The 17,535-nt window shown below is 38.5% G+C and overlaps 1 protein-coding gene across 4 annotated transcripts in view; it reads left to right on the top strand.

Annotated features, from left to right (window-relative positions):
- Window positions 1-956: 956 nt before the first annotated feature.
- The window catches only part of apba2b (amyloid beta (A4) precursor protein-binding, family A, member 2b), a 96,851-nt gene continuing 80,272 nt past the window's right edge, over window positions 957-17,535 (top strand). For all 4 annotated transcript variants that reach the window (XM_060859643.1, XM_060859642.1, XM_060859640.1 and 1 more), the window contains exon 1: window positions 957-1,088. The gene's annotated coding sequence lies outside the window, so the exon portion shown is untranslated. The remainder of the gene's footprint in view (window positions 1,089-17,535) is intronic.

Genomic DNA, 17,535 nt, shown 5'->3' with positions numbered 1-17,535 from the left:
TGGATATGGATCCATTTTGCAGCCTAATGTTTTGAGTGAGCTCATGAGAAGAGAAATGATTATCTGTTTGATGACAACTTAGGATCGATATGTTTCTACATTTGATTATGTAAAGCCATTCCATGATCTTTTAGAGAGCCACTAAGGGATGAGAATTAAACCAGTGCCAAAAATGGGCATATTTTCCATTTGTTTGGGTTTTTAATATGATACATAATCTTTTTAATAAATCAAACAGTGAGATGCCACACTGATGTGAATAGAAAGTTCCCTGGTGGTTTAGCAGGTAAGGATTCCCTCGGAACTCCACGGTGGTTTAGTGGTTAGCACGTTCGCCTCACACCTCCAGGTTCGAGTCCCACCTCCACCTTGTGTGTGTGGAGTTTGCATGTTCTCCCCGTAACTCGGGGGTTTCCTCCGGGTACTCCGGTTTCCTTCCCCGGTCCAAAGACATGCATGTTGTAGGTTGATTGGCATCTCTGGAAAATTGTCCCTAGCGTGTGATTGCGTGAGTGAATGAAAGTGTGTGTGTGTGTGTGTGTGCCCTGCGATGGGTTGGCACTCCGTCCAGGGTGTATCCTGCCTTGATGCCCGATGACGCCTGAGACGCTCCCCGTGACCCGAGGTAGTTCGGATAAGCGGTAGAAGATGAATGAATGATGAACGCTTAATGGAATGCTTTTTATTTTTTATTTATTCATTTATTTTTATAATCAATCATTTTTAATTCGTTAAATAATCTCGGAACGAAAGGGCAGATATATGGAGAAACAATTGTATTGCACTTTGTCAATAATAAAAACATTTTAATTGTTTTTAGCGGTCTAGTGTTTCTGACCAATCAGAACAGCGCACATTTAGAGAGGGCGTGGCTTTCTTTCTTTCTTTTTTTTTTTCATTTGGAACGCGGGTGTGGAACAGAATAACGGTCGCGGCGCGAGCACGCTTATTAGCTGCAGACGCACGCGCTGGTTCTGTTCCTTTAAAAGCGCTCGCGCTCTGTGAAGCGGCGCATCCTCTCTCTCAGCGCGCGCACCACAGATGCTGGTGTTTACGTGAAGATAACAACAGTAACGACGGCTATAAAGGTAACGCGGTGTTCTGTGCGTCTATCTGTGATTCTGAAGGTTTTATTGTAGCGTGTGTGTGTGTGTGTGTGTGTGTGTGCGCGCGTGTGTGTGTGCGCGTGAGGTCTGCAGAGTCTACGGGAGGCTTTTTATCTGTACATTAGCTTTATTCTGCTAATGTTTTTTGATTATTGTTTGTTTTAAACCCTCACTTTAGTTTATTTCACCTCATTTACAGCCACTGACTAACTGTTAAGTGAGTATCCGCCCTAATATACCCTGAAAATGACTGAACATGTCGTTAATTTTATTGTTTATTAACATTAGTAGCCTAACAAACTGTGGCTTTGGTTTAATTACTAGTAATAAAAAAATGGTTAAATATAGAAAACAATTATTTCTGAGTTCCTTATTAGTGTTTCATCTATTTAATGTATTTATTTGGTTAGAAAGTCATCATTTTATGTTGAACTATGCAGGATCTTATTAACATTATACTTTATAATTATATTACATTATAATTTAATATCCAGGTATCATTATATAGTAATAATGATGTATATTATATAATAATAATGTATAATAATGATGTATATATATATAAATATATATATATATATATATATATATATATATATATATATAAAATGATGTATATATATATAAATATATAAATGTAATAGATCATATTAGGTTTGCTGTTTGGTTTTCTATTCTAATTGCTGACATATTATATAGAAATAATAGTTATTTCTCATGAATGTCCCAAACACACGCATGGTTTAGTGACCGCTCATACAAACAACATTCGTGGAGTATTTTTCTGTCTGTTGTGAACTGTGCTGTCTTAAACAATGTGTGGGTGAGAAGGTGATCCATGTGGGAACCACACCTTCTGACCACCTCCTCAAATAATCATTTCTATATCATAGAGATTATAAAGAAACAGAGATCTGTTTGTGTGCCTGTTATGTAAATATTGGGGGGAAAAGAGATGGAGTTATTGGAGAAAAGGAAAGAGAGAATAAGATAGGCGATGAGAATACTGAAGAGATTACTTGTTCTGTGCATATGCGTGTGTGTGTGTGTTTATGTGTGTGTGTGTGTGTGTTTGTGTGTTTGTGTGTATGTAATGTTCTGTTATCCCACCGCGTAGATGTGTCTCCACGATGGTAACCTGCTGTTAACTTGGCCAAGCTGCAACACACACACACACACACACACACACACACACACACACACACACACACACACACATATTTCTCCTCCCCCCAGAGCCCTCGTTATGTCTCACTGTGCGACTCTGATGATAAAGAACACACCCCGAGTCACATGAGCACGTCAAGACGTTATTCATGCACCAACAGGAGCAGGAGAATTTTAAATTGGACCCTTGTGGGAGTAGGAGAGAGGAAAGGAGGAGAGAGGAAAGGAGGACAGAAGAAGAGACGGGGGTAGAGAAGGAGAGAGAAGCAAACGGAGAAGAGAGAAAGGGTGAAAGTGAAAGAGAGTGGTGAGGAGGATGATGGGGTGAAGTGAAGAGAGAAGAAAATAGAGGAGAGAGGCAGAGAGAGAGAGGAACTATGGAAAGAAGATAGAGAGAGTATGGGGGAGGGGAGAGAGACGAAAAAGGAGGAGAGAAAGAGGAAAGGAGTATGAAAGGGAGAGTGAGAGAAAGGAAAGAAATGAATGGAGGAGAGAGAATTTCAGTCTTTTTTTTTTTTTTTTTTTTTTTTACAAATGTATTTAATTTTTTACAATTTATTGTTTTTATTTGTTTTTATGCAAAGCCGAGTGTTTTGAACACAAAAATGTGATTTGTAAATGGTGGCTCATATTGAATAGTTAGACTTTTTTCCTGTTAAACGGAGACATTCTCAATATTCCTGTAAAAATGCTTTTGATTTTGAGTATTATGTATGAGCTCAGTTTGTGTTTTAAGATCAACTTCACAGCTTTAAACCTGTTACAATGACAGGATGACAGGACGTGAGGAATGACACACGTCAGAGTGTAACCGCTATCTGAAAACAACTAACAGTGGCATATCGTGATGCGGCCTGTCCTGTGTTTTATTCCAATTATACTACTGCAGTTTACCAAAGATTTCAATTTTTAATTTATTAAAAATGTTTATTATCACTTATATTTTATGCACATATGCAAGTATATGCATATGCACATATGCAAGTATATGCACACTAGTCTTTGTTTCTCTTCTTGAAAATGCAGCTGAGAAACAGCTTCTTCCCTGAAGATTTGAAAGAAATCTAGCTTTTAAAATTCATTATATATACATATATATCTGCGTGCACATAGAGCCTTGCAATGGGAAATTGAAGATGAGTGAATGAACGAATTGCGTGTAACGGTTTAAACTGACAGTTAAGATGTATTAAAGCGGCATTTATGTTTAGAGTGATCATTAAATTCCAAGTGTGTTGGTTTGCAGATGCGTGTGTTGTTCTAGCCCAGAGCGACTCTTCTATACAGCCCTTTAATACATGTGTTCATTTTGCAGCACTCAGAGCAACGCAGATGTTTGTCCTAGGAGGAAGAAAGAGAGAGAGTGTGTGTGTGAGTGTGTGTGTATGTGTGTGTGTTTACAGTGAATTGGATCTATGTTATTGAGGTCAACTTTTCTAGCTTCTATTGCTTGTTGAACTAGAGCATGTTAACTGTTTATAATCTACTATCCAATCTACAATACACTAATATTTATTAACCCTTAAACACCAAGCCAGGTAGGCCTTGTTTATAACTGTAAGTATGACTAAAACATTATCTTTTATTGTTATCGTCACATTTACTGCAGCACAGTGATTTTTTTTTCTTTGTTGGATATCCCAAGTTTGGAGGTTGGGGTTAGAGCACAATGTCAGCCATGTACAGTGTCCTTGGAGCAGAGGGAGCTAACCCCTAGTTAACTGGAGGAGTTAACTAGGTTAACTAGGCCTAGTGTACTAGTTAGGAAGCTTAGGATCACCACAGCATAGAATACACTCTTGAATTGGTTAGTTTTTATATCTAATAGCCTTGAAGATACAGAACCATCATAATTCACTTTACAGATTGTAGGGAATGAAAGATAGGGCACCATTTTAGAAACATGCTGGTATGGATTCTGTGAAGTCTCAATTTGTCTAAAATGATTTTTTTTAGTCAATTATCAAATTTAAGGCATTGAGGATTAAATGGTCTTAAAATCGGAAATACAATAACTTCAATTTTGTGCTGTGAAGATTCCTAAATGAATGCTCGGTCTGTTTGTTAACAGCACATTAACACATTTTACCCCCAAAACAACAAGGTAACCACATCACACATCACATGACAAATATAAAGTACAGATTATTATAAATATGATTTACCACTGTTTATGATTGCAGACTGTTGGTTTTCACTCCTGAACGCTGTGTCATTTACAAGTGATGTTAAGTTTCAGCGTTAATTGACTCCAAAGAGAGCTGCTGCTGCTACTGTATGGCTACAGGATAAAATATAGATCACCTGCAGTTGCTGTCATGTGCTTACACTGCAGAAAGTTATTTATCCAGTCAGATTTACTCTATGTGTGATATGACAAAAGCATCATAATGGCTTGTTCACTAATTGCCAGCAATAGTGTTTAAAAAGTGCAAAATGTTAAATTAGTTACAGTCCCATCACTAAGATCTCTTATTAAAACACACTTTTTTTATACATAAAACTTAACATACAGCAATAGAATTATAAAAATAAATATTTTTCAATTTACACTCTTTGGTATTTTATCTTTCAGTTCATTGTTTGTTGCTTAACCACATTCAACATTTCAGAGAATTAACATATCATTTGAAATTAACTTTGACACGTTAGCTCTACACGTTGGCTCTACACGTTGGCTCTACACGTTGGCTCTACACGTTGGCTCTACACGTTGGCTCTACACGTTGGCTCTACACGTTGGCTCTACACATTTGCTCTACACATTTGCTCTACGGTGTTAGATATGTCGTAGCTCAGTGGTTTAGGTGTTGTACTACTGATCCAGAAGGTCATGGGTTTGAACCCCAGGTCCATCAAGCTGCCACTGCTGGCCCCCTGATCAAGGCCCTTAACCCTCAGTTGTTTAAATGGAAATAAAAATGTAAGTGAGTCTGCTAAATGCCACAAATGTAAATATGCTGTTATTATAATTGGTTTAATGATATATTTTAGCTATATAACCAAATTCTATACAATGGCAATAGCAAACAGTTGTTAACAGTTGGTACATACTTACTGTTATTTTGTCGCTATACTGTATGATGTCAAAGGAAACTTACGGCGTTGATTTAGTGAAACCTTTCTACTGAAATATAGAGAGGAAGGCAAGGCGTTTGTCCATTATCAGTTCAGATGCTAATTTTTCTTAGGTTCAAGAGGTTAAACGTGGAGGGAAGTAATAGTTTGTAATCTCAGAGTGCTGTAGAAAGATGAGTCTTTGGGAAAGGAAGGGCATTAGAGGATGTTAGCTGATGAATGTCGTCGTTTAATCAGGGCCTTAAGAGCTGGCACTTTATTAACCTCACTGCCAGGATTCTCTGATTCTGCTCCAACCTGGCTCACTCGGAATTTCAATCAGTGCTAAAGCTGACTCTTTTTAGCTGGGCAGTATTTCAAAATATTTTGCCATTGCTTTTAAACCTACCTATGTGTGTTTGCGTGTGTGTTTGCGCAGCGTTATATTGTTTACTGAATATTCTTTGTTTGAGCTAACAAGGCTCTCTGAAGGCTTTTCTGTCCTTGTGCGTATGTGAACATGCCTGTGTCGATATTACGTTTTACATAATGAACTTTTTTTTTATCGGTTTATGATATTTGTAATCGGTACTAAATACCAAATTTATCATTTAAGATTCCAAACTTGGGAACATTTATTAATTTTCCAAAATTTTAGATCCATTGTTTATAAAATAAGGAATTGTAGATGAACACAGTCCTCAAGCGATGATATTATTTCTGTTACATTTATTATATTTTTCTATCTATTCCCTATAATATATGTGTTCTATCTCCTGAATGCATGGCGATGAGATTTGAAATAAAACGTATGGTTAGTTATGGATCATAATGGATCACCTCTGTGCTGCTTTTATCTTTAGAACTTTGCCTTCAAAGTACTCTTTTAGCTTCAGATTTCTTGTTTACCTTTGATATGAAAGAGCTGTTAAATATGGGAGATTGCCATTTTTATTTATTTATTTAAAAAAAAAAAAATACACTAATGAAAATTGTCAGCTGCAATCATGCACTCGGAGCCAGGCGGGCTAATTTAGAGCGGTGTCCGTCTGGTCTGATGTGTAGGAGCTTTGATGTTTCGGACGGACGCTGTTTCTCTCTCAAACCAGTTTGCTACTGCAATGGACCGTTTCCGTCAAGGACGAATATCCTTTGTAGAGATTCAGTTAGTTAAAATTATTATTCAGAATTTTCTCAAGGCTTATGCTTTTACCGCACACAGTTGATTAGGGCTTCCCAATCAAATCTGTATTAAGAGAACAGTCGCGATTTGTTTCACACAGCAATCACACAGGTGAAATAATGTGAAATTCACAGCAATCCACAGCTTTGCGATTCTATTTAAGGTTACAGCATGACGTACTATACACAACAGTAGCCTATTGCTTTTTATTAGTGTCATGAGGAAAACGTTGTAATGATAAGCTTCATGACTTGATGACTTCAGTTAAAAACAATCATCAGGGGAAAAAGCAAAATGTTGACTTTGAATCAGAAGCAAATTAAATTCTCTTCGCCTTTCACTTCATCATGACAGGTAAATTGTGCAACAACAAAATGCAATTACCATAGATGTACACACACACACATACACACACACACTTACACACACACACACTTACACACACACACACTTACACTTGAAGTACAATGACTCAGCACGTCTACAGTAATAAAATAGGAGCAACAATAAACAAACGCCTGCTTATATTGAGAAGGAACACTTTTTATAGAGCAGTGTTTAATATTATTTACTTATTTACGACCAAATGGACGAATGGGACACCTGAGTCATGGCAGCACATGTTCTCTCTCTCCCAAAACTTGGTTGTGACATATTACTATACAGAAAATGCATTTAACCCATGAGTGTCTTATGAATTGCTATCATTAGAAGTACAGAAACAGAACAGCTCAGGAGGACACATTGTGCTTATAGAGTTAATTTTGCTACTGAAATACAAATGTCATTCTATTTCAGTCTTTTAAAGTGCAGTTGAGCTTAAAGCTGTATGGAGCTTAAAGTTGTATGGAGCTTAAAGTTGTATGGAGTAATGCAAGCATCTAATAAACATATGTCCATATTGTTCCTTAAAAAAGGTCTAAATCTTAAGCCAAATTCCCATTTCATCACGAATTGTGCAGCCATTCAATTGATGAGCCCTGCAGAGGGAAATGATTATTATTGCGCTCTGAATCTCATAAAGGTCACTTTTGCATTATTGAATTCTCATTCAGTTGGTTTGTAAAGATTATGAGTCATGTTCAAGGTTGAACTTTTTTGTTGTTTTATTCTCTGTAATCTTTCAACACTGGTCTTGCATTCTCAATCATTTCTCAAAACATTTATGTGTGTTTTTTAATTTTTCTTTGAAAAAGATTGAGAAAGAAATTCTAGCTACATTTCCTACCACTACAGCCTTACAATTCTGCTCCTGAGGTCTGAGCGAACTTTACTTGATCTGACACTCTATTGAAGTTGGATCGATCTTAAAGTTGTCAAAAAAAGTAAATTAAGGAGAATTCAATACCAATTCGAGGCCACTTTAAAACAGTATTAGAACTCAGGGTCATTATTGTATGTGCTTTAAAACAGTTGCACAGAGTATTTTTTCCCTCCTTTTTGCTGGGGGCTGCCACAGAAGATCTTTGATCCACATATTTGATTTGGCTTAAGTTTTATACTCAATACCCTCCCATTTTTATCTGGGCTTGGGACCGGGACTGAGAGTGCACTGGGTTGGTTCCCTGCCCAGTAATCGAACCCAGGCCACGGAGGTGAGAGCACCAGGGAATCAACAGGTGTGCACAGCATACAGAGAAATCTTCCTTGAGTATTTATTTTTGTGTTGATTATTTCTAGTATACCTTCCTTATTTATGAAAACCTTACAAGGTGATAATCCATTAAATACAGAACAGTTACTCGAAGTATTAAGGGATGATTTTTATTATATAAAAGCTACCAGTCTAGGAGGTGAATACTTACATGTGCAGATCTGCACACGTAACACCATGGAGCAGCTGAATACACTTAAAAGAAGGTTAACACGAGCCCATCAATGCACACGATTGTTATTGTCTCTCTAATCAGTGGAGGGGAGAGTAATGCTCTCATTCCCACCCAGAGAGTGATTAACACTCTCTCTTACACTTTTTTTTGGGTTCACGGCCACTGATGGCTGTGGCAGTGTCAGAATTCAAACATGCGATATATTACTCAAGGCTTCAGCCTATTTTCTGAACAAATCCTTGTGGTGCCAGAACCATCTTCAGCCAAGAGTCTTATAAAGTATTATTAGCCCTGGTGGAAAGGATGCTTCACTCTCTGTCATTTAACGTGACACAATTGCAGGTGTCTGTGCCTGGAGGCAACAGCATGCAATATTGTTTTATTTTAATTAGGGCGGCTCCAAATGTAATTGTTGAGTCTGGGGTTTGGTCAAGTCGCAGGCAGACACACTTAACACAAGCATATCTATAATCATTATACAAATTCAGGTCAGGCAGGAAAAGGGCAGAGCACAATTCTAACCAGGATCTAAGAATAAACAAGTACAAGAAACTAGGAAATAACATCATGAAGATGTTTTAGAGACAGAGCAAAAACCCCCTTTTAAATATACTCACATTACACACATTACAGAACCAGACAAGTGTGACAAACTAAACATAACTTAATTACTAATAACATGTACAAACAATAATCAGGCTATAGAGCGAGGCAGGTGCTAAAGAAACAAAGAAGTAAATCGGATCCTTTCAAGGCAGCTGTGGTGTTACACTAACAAATAATGAAGCCATATTCATCTTCTGGCTGTGAATAATGTGAAGCAGCAATGCTGACTAAGAAAAGCTCAACACCATATTTAAAAAAAAAAAAAGAAATCCATCAGATTGGGACAGGCAGCTGAAGTTGCATTTTTCACACGCACGTTAACATTAGCCTCAACTGAGCCGTGTAACCTCGCCTCCAGACATCAGCATTCAGACTGTGTTTGTGCTCAAATGAAAACGCCTGGCAGAATTGGTGAGCTTGGCAGTAGTCTGCCTTATTTGACAATCAATGCTATTTTTTTTTGGAAAATTCACCTTGAAAAGGCAGAGCTATCAAACTTGTAGGCACATCGCTGATAGAGAGAAAGATAGCCACTGTATTTAGATTACAGCTCCATGATATGGAAGTAACATAAAGACTTCATTTTAATTTTTATACCAACTAATGTGAAATTCTGACATCTGATTGGCAAAAAAAGGATGAAAAAATCAGCAAATATGCAAACAGGACAGCGTAGACAAACAATAAACCCATAAACTCGGAGACAGTCTGAGCATGAAAACCAGAGAGCAGATAGAAGAATTAAAGTTTGGCAAACAGCAGGTACAGGACACTAAATGTGTACTTAATGTACACAGTTAAAGGTGGGGTCTCCGTTGTTTGAAAGCTAATGTTGACATTTGAAATCACCAAAACAAACATGCCCCTAACCCAAATGGGCGTCACCCCTGTTTTAGCTCCACCCACACATACATACATAACCCAGGAAACTATTATGGCGGAACCTGTTGGGGCAGCTGGCCGAGGGTATATTTTTATCAATAAATGAACTCAATGACTAATACTATGGTAATACAAATGTGTTTTTGTAGTACTGTGTGTTGTACCATGAAAGGTTTATCTCCGTTTCATGCGGAAGATGTTCAGTTCTCTCCAGCGCTGGAAAGCTGATCCTATATTAACACAGTTCTACTTCTTGCCTTATCGTAAGCCTTACTTTGTTTTCTTTCTTTGTTTTTATCCTCCATGTCAATGTTAAAACCGCTTTCTGCTGATGTCACACATGCACACTGAACACTTTCTCCGCCCACATTGACAAGACACGCCCCTTTCTGCTCATTGGCTACACGTTAGTTTTGTTTTTGTTTTGTTTGGTGGCCCGACTCAGTTTTCTGAAGCATTTCTCAAACAACGGAGACCCCACCTTTAAACATGTCTATGAATGTGTATATTTAGGGTAGTGTGTGGATTAAGTTCAGGTGTAGGCATCAGTATTTTGCTCATGTGAGTGAGAGTATATTGTTGTACTTTAGGCCATGATGCAGTTTTTGGTTGCCCTGTTTGTGAGCTGCAACACTTAGCCTTCTGATAGCAAGGCCTGTTTTTAAGCTGAATAAGCTTTACAGCTCTGAAAGTAGTGATAATATTAGGTATTAAATATATAGAATCTAATATTTTTTTAATTAAATCAGCTTCGGCCTTTGACTGTAATTGTATATCTGTGTATGTGAGGAGGTGTTCTGCTTCCACACAGAAAGGGAAATGCAGTACAAACCTCTCACATCTCTCACTCACTTAGAATGAGTCACGTATCTCAAGTGGAACAGTTCCCACTTACGGCAAATGCCTGTTGTGTGTCTGTCGAATGAAATGCCTGAAACAGTACAAATTGTGCTCACAGTCCCCAAGCAGTGTACATAAAGTTTGGTTGAATTACACAATATTGTTATTGCAGCCCCTTCAAAATATCAGTGTGTTTTTATTCAAAATTGGCATTTTATTGTTGTTTTTTTGGTTCCTGAGATCGAGTCGATTCAGTTTAGAATGTTTTTAATATTGATCTTTTGGGGATGTGGTAGCTTAGTGATTAAGGTGTTGGTCTAGTGCTTGGAAGGTTGTGAGCTCAAACCCCAGGACCACCAAGCCACCACTGCTGGACCCCTGAATAATAGTGTCTACCAAATGCTGTAAATGTAATGATGTGGTTCCCTCACCAACGTATGAGTGATGGTTCTATTTACTGGCTGAGAAATCAATGACATTTTGAAAAATATATGGCCAGAAAGGTTGCATAGAATACTCCTGTCGTGTATTGGGCGGTATTGGGGAGAGTGAAGTATGTGTGGGCGTGTGGTAGCCTAGTCGTTAAGGTGTTGGGCTTCCAATCGGAAGGTTGTGAGTTCCATCTCGGGTCCACCAAGCTGCCCCAAATGCTGGAATTGTAAATGTTAGTACGGAGGTGGATGCAGATGTAGAAGGCTTTAATGAACATTAGACAGACAAGAACAAGCTAGGTTGAGAACTTTTAGTTAGGAAACAGAAACAAAAGTCAAAAATACAACCCCTAAACCTGAAACAGGAAACAAGGCCTGGTACACAGCGTTTGCATGGAATCAAGACTGATACTTGTCATAAGGACATGATACATGAAGGTTTGAATAAACAGACCAGTCAGTGACAAAACTACAAACAGGTGAGAACAATCATGATATAATCATGGAACAACCAACAACAACACAGGGTGGTGAAAACACATGAATCAAAACAAACACATGTGGCACAGTAACCACACAAGCATAACAAAAGCTAATAGAAAGAATATAAATGGACTAGAGCTCACACTGTCGATCGGCCAATCAGGATGGATTCATGACAGCTCTAACTTAGATTTAATGTTTTTATAAGGTAGTATTTTAAGTACAAGCTGATGATAATATTAAACATATATTTAATGTTAAGCAAATATTAGGATTTAAAAATATAATTCACACAGAAGTCCAGTGTTTTCAGGTGCTTTTAAAAGTCGAGCTGTTCCACCTCACTATATGAATATCTGATGTATGCTATACTGTACTCTTCTGATGAGAGATGGTGCTGTGCTGTTCATTATAGAGGTTGCTGGGTCAATTCAGAAGTGCTGATTGTGCTGTCGATGCCTGCGTTCACTGTTACTGAGGTCAAGGAGGCTGATACCCACATCTATATATCTAGAGATTTCTAGTCCCAGTGATAGAGGAAATGTCCCTGTTTCAGATTTAATGAAAGAAAAAATATGACCCCTCAAAGTTAAAATGTTTGTCACTCTTAGGCTCACAGTTAGCTGGACCAAATGTTTTTCTCCAGATCTCCATGGAACAGTGTTAAGACAGTGTTAAAAGGCATGTTAACTACACAGGCTAACATTGCTCAGTCCCATTCACCTCCACAGCCTTGCCTCTATGAAGATTTTCCTCAGCCAGTGATTTCAGGCCCTGAGGGAATTGGGTTCCACACCAATTATGGAGCTCCTCCAAGTGCGATTTCCACTGTTCAGCAAACATCTCCAGTAGAAGTCAACACTCCACTGCATGTGCTTAAAAGAGCATTTGTATGGTCTCACCTTCCCTTTTTGGGAGCTAAATGATTTGAGACTATCTTGAGGCCTTTACAATGGCCTCTGCAAATGAGCTTTCTCTTTTGCAATTCCTCCAGTAGCTCTTTAGATAGTCCTATACAGTACATCTCAATTGAATCAGTAGAGCACCTTGGGAGCTTTACTTATATAGCCTTTTTCTTCGACTTGTCTTTCCTGACCCCTGGTGTTAACCAGCACATCTCAGGTTTACCACTATGCACCAAAGGCCTTTTGCTCACAGCATTTTGCAGCTGCCTCTGTGTCTGATAAATTTCCCTCACCAAAGCTTCTGTCAGACTCTTACAAGCAACCAGAATAGATCTCCTAATGGTCCTTTCTGGCGAGTGGCCTACATTTTGATGATACGATCATGAAATTTGGCCCAATTTGCTTTGTGACCTAATACATTTATGAGCAATGTTGTGTTGAAGAGTGTTTGTTATTGACAGTCTATGGCTTGCTATGAAGTTTGCTCAGGTTTCGATCTGGAAGGCCATTTCTCTCAGTCACACCCTTTTAAGTATGTGTTTATGTCAGCTCTACCAAGTAGCATGATAGAGTCAGCTCTACCTACTCCAGAAGGTCAGACTACTCCAAAGTGCCATTTAGTGCATATTCACAAACAAGAGTCATTGTTTGTTTTCAATCCTCAATGTGGTAATCTCACAGTGGCAAGGATTTGGTCCAGTGGTAAAAACTCATGCGAAACAAACAGCCTGTGGCTAGTGAGTATCATCACATATGCTCAAAGCTAGTCAACTGTGGGAAATTCAGAGTAGGAGAGACACCACCCCTGATTTTTAGTACTGAGCCATGCTTTGTGTATTCAAGGTATATCAAGTTTATACATTTATAGCATTAAGCAGACGACCTTATCTAGAGCCACTTACATTCTTATCTCATTTTTATACAACTGAGCAATTGAGGGTTAAGGGCCTTGCTCAGGGGCCCAGCACTGGCAGCTTGGTGGACGTAGGAATCGAACTCACAACCTTCCCATTGATAGCCCAACACCTTAACCACTAGACTACCACATGACCAGAATGACCAACATACTGTAAATAAATAGGTTAAAACTTATTTATACCTTTTTTCACATACAGTGACATTCTGTGTCCTCAAAACCAGTTTCCAGTGCAACAAGTCTAAGTCTGTCCATCGCATTTCTGTCACCCATCTAGCATTGCCCATGACCTCCAGCCTTGCAGGTGGTGAGATTTGAAGATGGCTCTGTCACTATTTCAGGGTACAGTTCATCATTTCTTTTGTCTTTGATAGAGGTCTAAAGGATCACCCTTTATCTGAGTCCTCCCTTCAGAGCTGCTCATCAAGGGTGGCCTTTCTGGGAGCACTAAGTGCTGAGGCCTTCACTTTCATGGGGTTTCAATCCATGTAGGGATCAATATCAAGTCATAATATCATCACATAATGCCTCAACTAAATGAAAGCAATTTAAATGACTTCACACGTGCCCTTACAGTCAAATAAATTATTTAGTCAAAATATATGTACACGGCTTATGCTAGATAAAATACATTAACTGATTTACTGATTTGCTCCATTAGCTATAACTCATTTGAATATATCTAGACATACATTAGTATATTACTCATTCACCATTTTCTGTATTACCAGCTTAGATATTCACTGTTAAACATGCGTGCTTATGATTGGTCCGATCAAGTCGAGAGAAGTACATTAGCATTTAAATGAGCTAACTTATTTTCACTGAGTTCTATTATTATCATCTGCTCATCCTTGGCAGACAGATGTATTGAGTTGGAATGAGATGAAATGAATCTATTTAACAGGATGTTTCTGCCTTCATTCTCCTCTAGATCATTGCTTTCACTAAGCAGAGGTGGCAGAGGTGAAGCAGGAACATTTCTCCTCGTCACAATTACTTTCCTAACTCGTCTCAGTCTTAACACTTAAAGATCAGTATATTCTTCCAGTATAAAGGAAATCCAAATTCTCAGAAGAGTTTGAGCTGCCAGGGTTATTACTCAATTCACATCTTTATTTTAGAAGCAAGAGGTGAGATGAAATGCTGGTAGTTCATTAAAAGAGCTGTTGCATCCACTGTTTACAACACCATGAAGCCTTTCTTAACAAATTCAGATGCGCCACTCACTTGTGAACCGTTTGTTTCAATGAACAGTGTTGTTGTACAGAGTTTTTTATACTTTCCTGAACTCCGATAAGATTTATGAAATTACTATAATGTGAACTTCGCAGGGTGAAGCCATGATTTTTTTTCCTTTTCTTTAACTCTGACTATCACCGTCGACTGTTACACTGATAACTGTTAACCATCACCAGGCTCGAGCGTAAGTGACGATATCAAGTGTCCTGGATATCACTGTGAGTTTGTTTAACATTACTGAACATTATACAACCAGTTACTGGCACATATCTGTTTAAATGAGCTTAGCATGGTGACTACAAACTAACCTGAGGCCTAATGATGTCATGTAGGCTGTGTCCTTTCCTGGCATTTCTGTAACCAGATTCCTCTCCACTGTGTTCCAGTAATGGTGGGTCTTCCTGCATGCTGAATCACTCGATGAGATCTTGATGCATTGATCTTGTTTCATTATAATTGTGGTGTAATGCCTGTATGTAGAGCAAGGAATATGAAAAAAATGCTATTCGCCCAATTATTTGTAGCTTTTTTGCAAATTATCCGCCCATCCACTTTCCATAACACCACAAAGGGTTGCAGGGAACCTGGAGTCTATCCCAGGGGACTTGGGGCACAAGACAGGGACACCCTGAACAGGGTGGCAAAGCAATACAGGGCATAATCCCACACCCAGCCATTCAAACATTACAGACACCATTTAGCCTACAACACATGTATTTGGACTGCTCATGGAAACCCATGTTTCGAACAGGCAAAAATTGCACACACAAGTGGAGGCAGGAATCGAACACAGTAACACAGGACTTGCGTGACGGTTGTGCTAACCATTAACTCACTGTGTCCTCCTTTGCTGCAGGATACATTTAGTTTAAATACCACAATAACAACGAAAAACAAATTTCGCTTTGTTTTGTTTTCACATGTGATGAACCGTGGCATACAAATTTTATTTTAATTTTAATTCAACATTAAATTGACATCGAATCCCCTGCATTTCCTTAATACTATACAAATTTTATCTAAAGTACACGTCACAGTAGAACGGGTCAAGAAAAACTTTAACAAGTAATGCATATAACTGTGTGCAGCTGTCATGATTCAACCTGGACTTTTGGCCATGTGCTGTTGTTGTCACGTGTCTGCCCCGCCTTCGTCTGCTCCTCCCTGTTTCATCACCTGTTCCTAATGTTGTCATTATCTTTATTGTATTTAAGTGAGCCACGTTGCTGAATGCAGAGCGGAATCATTAGTTTCATTATACCCGGTGTGGTGTCTAGTCCATGTTAAGTGTCGTCATCTGTTTTATTTCTGTTCTCGTCATGTTTTTGTACCTGTCTTCATTATTTATTAAACCCCCTTTCATTCGAATCTATCCTGCCTACGGGTCTGTCTCCTTCCAGCCCCCGGTTGTTACAGCAGCATAACTCCTAGCAAGATCAGATAGAGTTTTAGAAATTAATTATCATGCATTAATTATCATGCATTAGGCTTGTTTGATGTCTGTATTCTACTCTTCAGGTTTATGTAGACCTTTTGTTTATCTCCAGCCTCGTTATGCCTCTGTTAGGTCATTATTAGAGCTCAAGTACCCAGGCTATTCACCGAGCTCCATCATTAGCAGCCCTGGTCCTGTGACTGTGTGTACCATTAGCATACAGATGAGGCAGGGGAACTCACACACATCTTCTCTATTGTCCTGAAATCAGTGTTCAGAGCAAGAGTCAGGAGGACTCAGATATATATTACCAAACAAATAGATATATACAGCACAGGCATCAAAATGTGCTTAATTTACATTTGACATTTTTGTCCCAACATCTTTATAATTAATACTACTTCAGTTAAATGAACGCTATCGCAATCAAGGTGGCACTGATGGTGTTGTGGGTTTGTTCAGTTTACGGTGTGCTTGGAGTTTTGCACATTTTCCCGGCAAGAACGTTGCGCATTACTAATTTTAACATTGCAAGGCAAATACAGCCAATTGTATTCTTACATGGATTGTGTTTAGAATGTAAGGATTCACAGATATGAAAGCAGTATTACTGATTCAGACCCGTGTGTATGGTGGATCCAGGCTTCTCTGAAATGGTAAAGTTCAGTAACCAGGGAAGGAGACGTGGTCTCTGCAGCTGTCAGTCTCATCTTGTAACCCTGGCCTCGGATGGCTGAAGTGCCAGATAATAGAGCAAATTCTGTTCTGTTGCTCCGCTCCAGAGCCCCACAGATCAGATTGTTGTTCATGTAAAGAGATGCATCGAATCACCTCTGAAGAAGAGACACACATCATGACAAAAAAAAAAAATGTCTTGTTTTTATTTGTTTTAGCTGCAGTTTTCTGCTCTTTTCAATTTGCAGCACGTCCTCTAACACACTCACATTTTGTTTTTGCATATCTGTGATATACAGAGATTATGGCTTCTGTGTGACTTTCTTGTAGTATTGAGTTGCTGTTCCACATTGAGGCAGTGAGTCCTAAATGCAGGAGATTATGCAGGTTTATTCTGGTACCTTCTCAGTCTAGTGTCCTCTTTACATAAATGTTAAAGGGCCATTAAAATCCAGTAAAGCTAGAGTGTGGCAGTGCATTCGACGCAAAGGACAAAGAGAAGCAGAGAATCTGGTTGCAAAGGTATGTCTGAAGTAAAGAACATTCAAAGACAGCTGACTTAATCTCTCTTTACTGTTGGGTATTGTGGTATATTGTATAAGCAAAAAAGAATATTGTATACGCATATGGTACAGGCCTAATTTGAAATGTTTAAAATTTGATTAACTAATTAACTAGTCTGCAAAATTTGTTGTTGAAGTCAAAATAGCAGTTATCCAAAAAGCATCTGTTTACAATAAGTTTGGTGCAATGAGAAAAGAAGAAGGAGAAACGTGAT

Source organism: Tachysurus vachellii, chromosome 23 (genome assembly GCF_030014155.1).
Source record: "Tachysurus vachellii isolate PV-2020 chromosome 23, HZAU_Pvac_v1, whole genome shotgun sequence".
Lineage (NCBI taxonomy): Eukaryota > Metazoa > Chordata > Actinopteri > Siluriformes > Bagridae > Tachysurus > Tachysurus vachellii.
The sequence above is the reverse complement of the archived record's forward strand: the minus strand, read 5'-3'. Positions and strand labels throughout refer to the sequence as shown.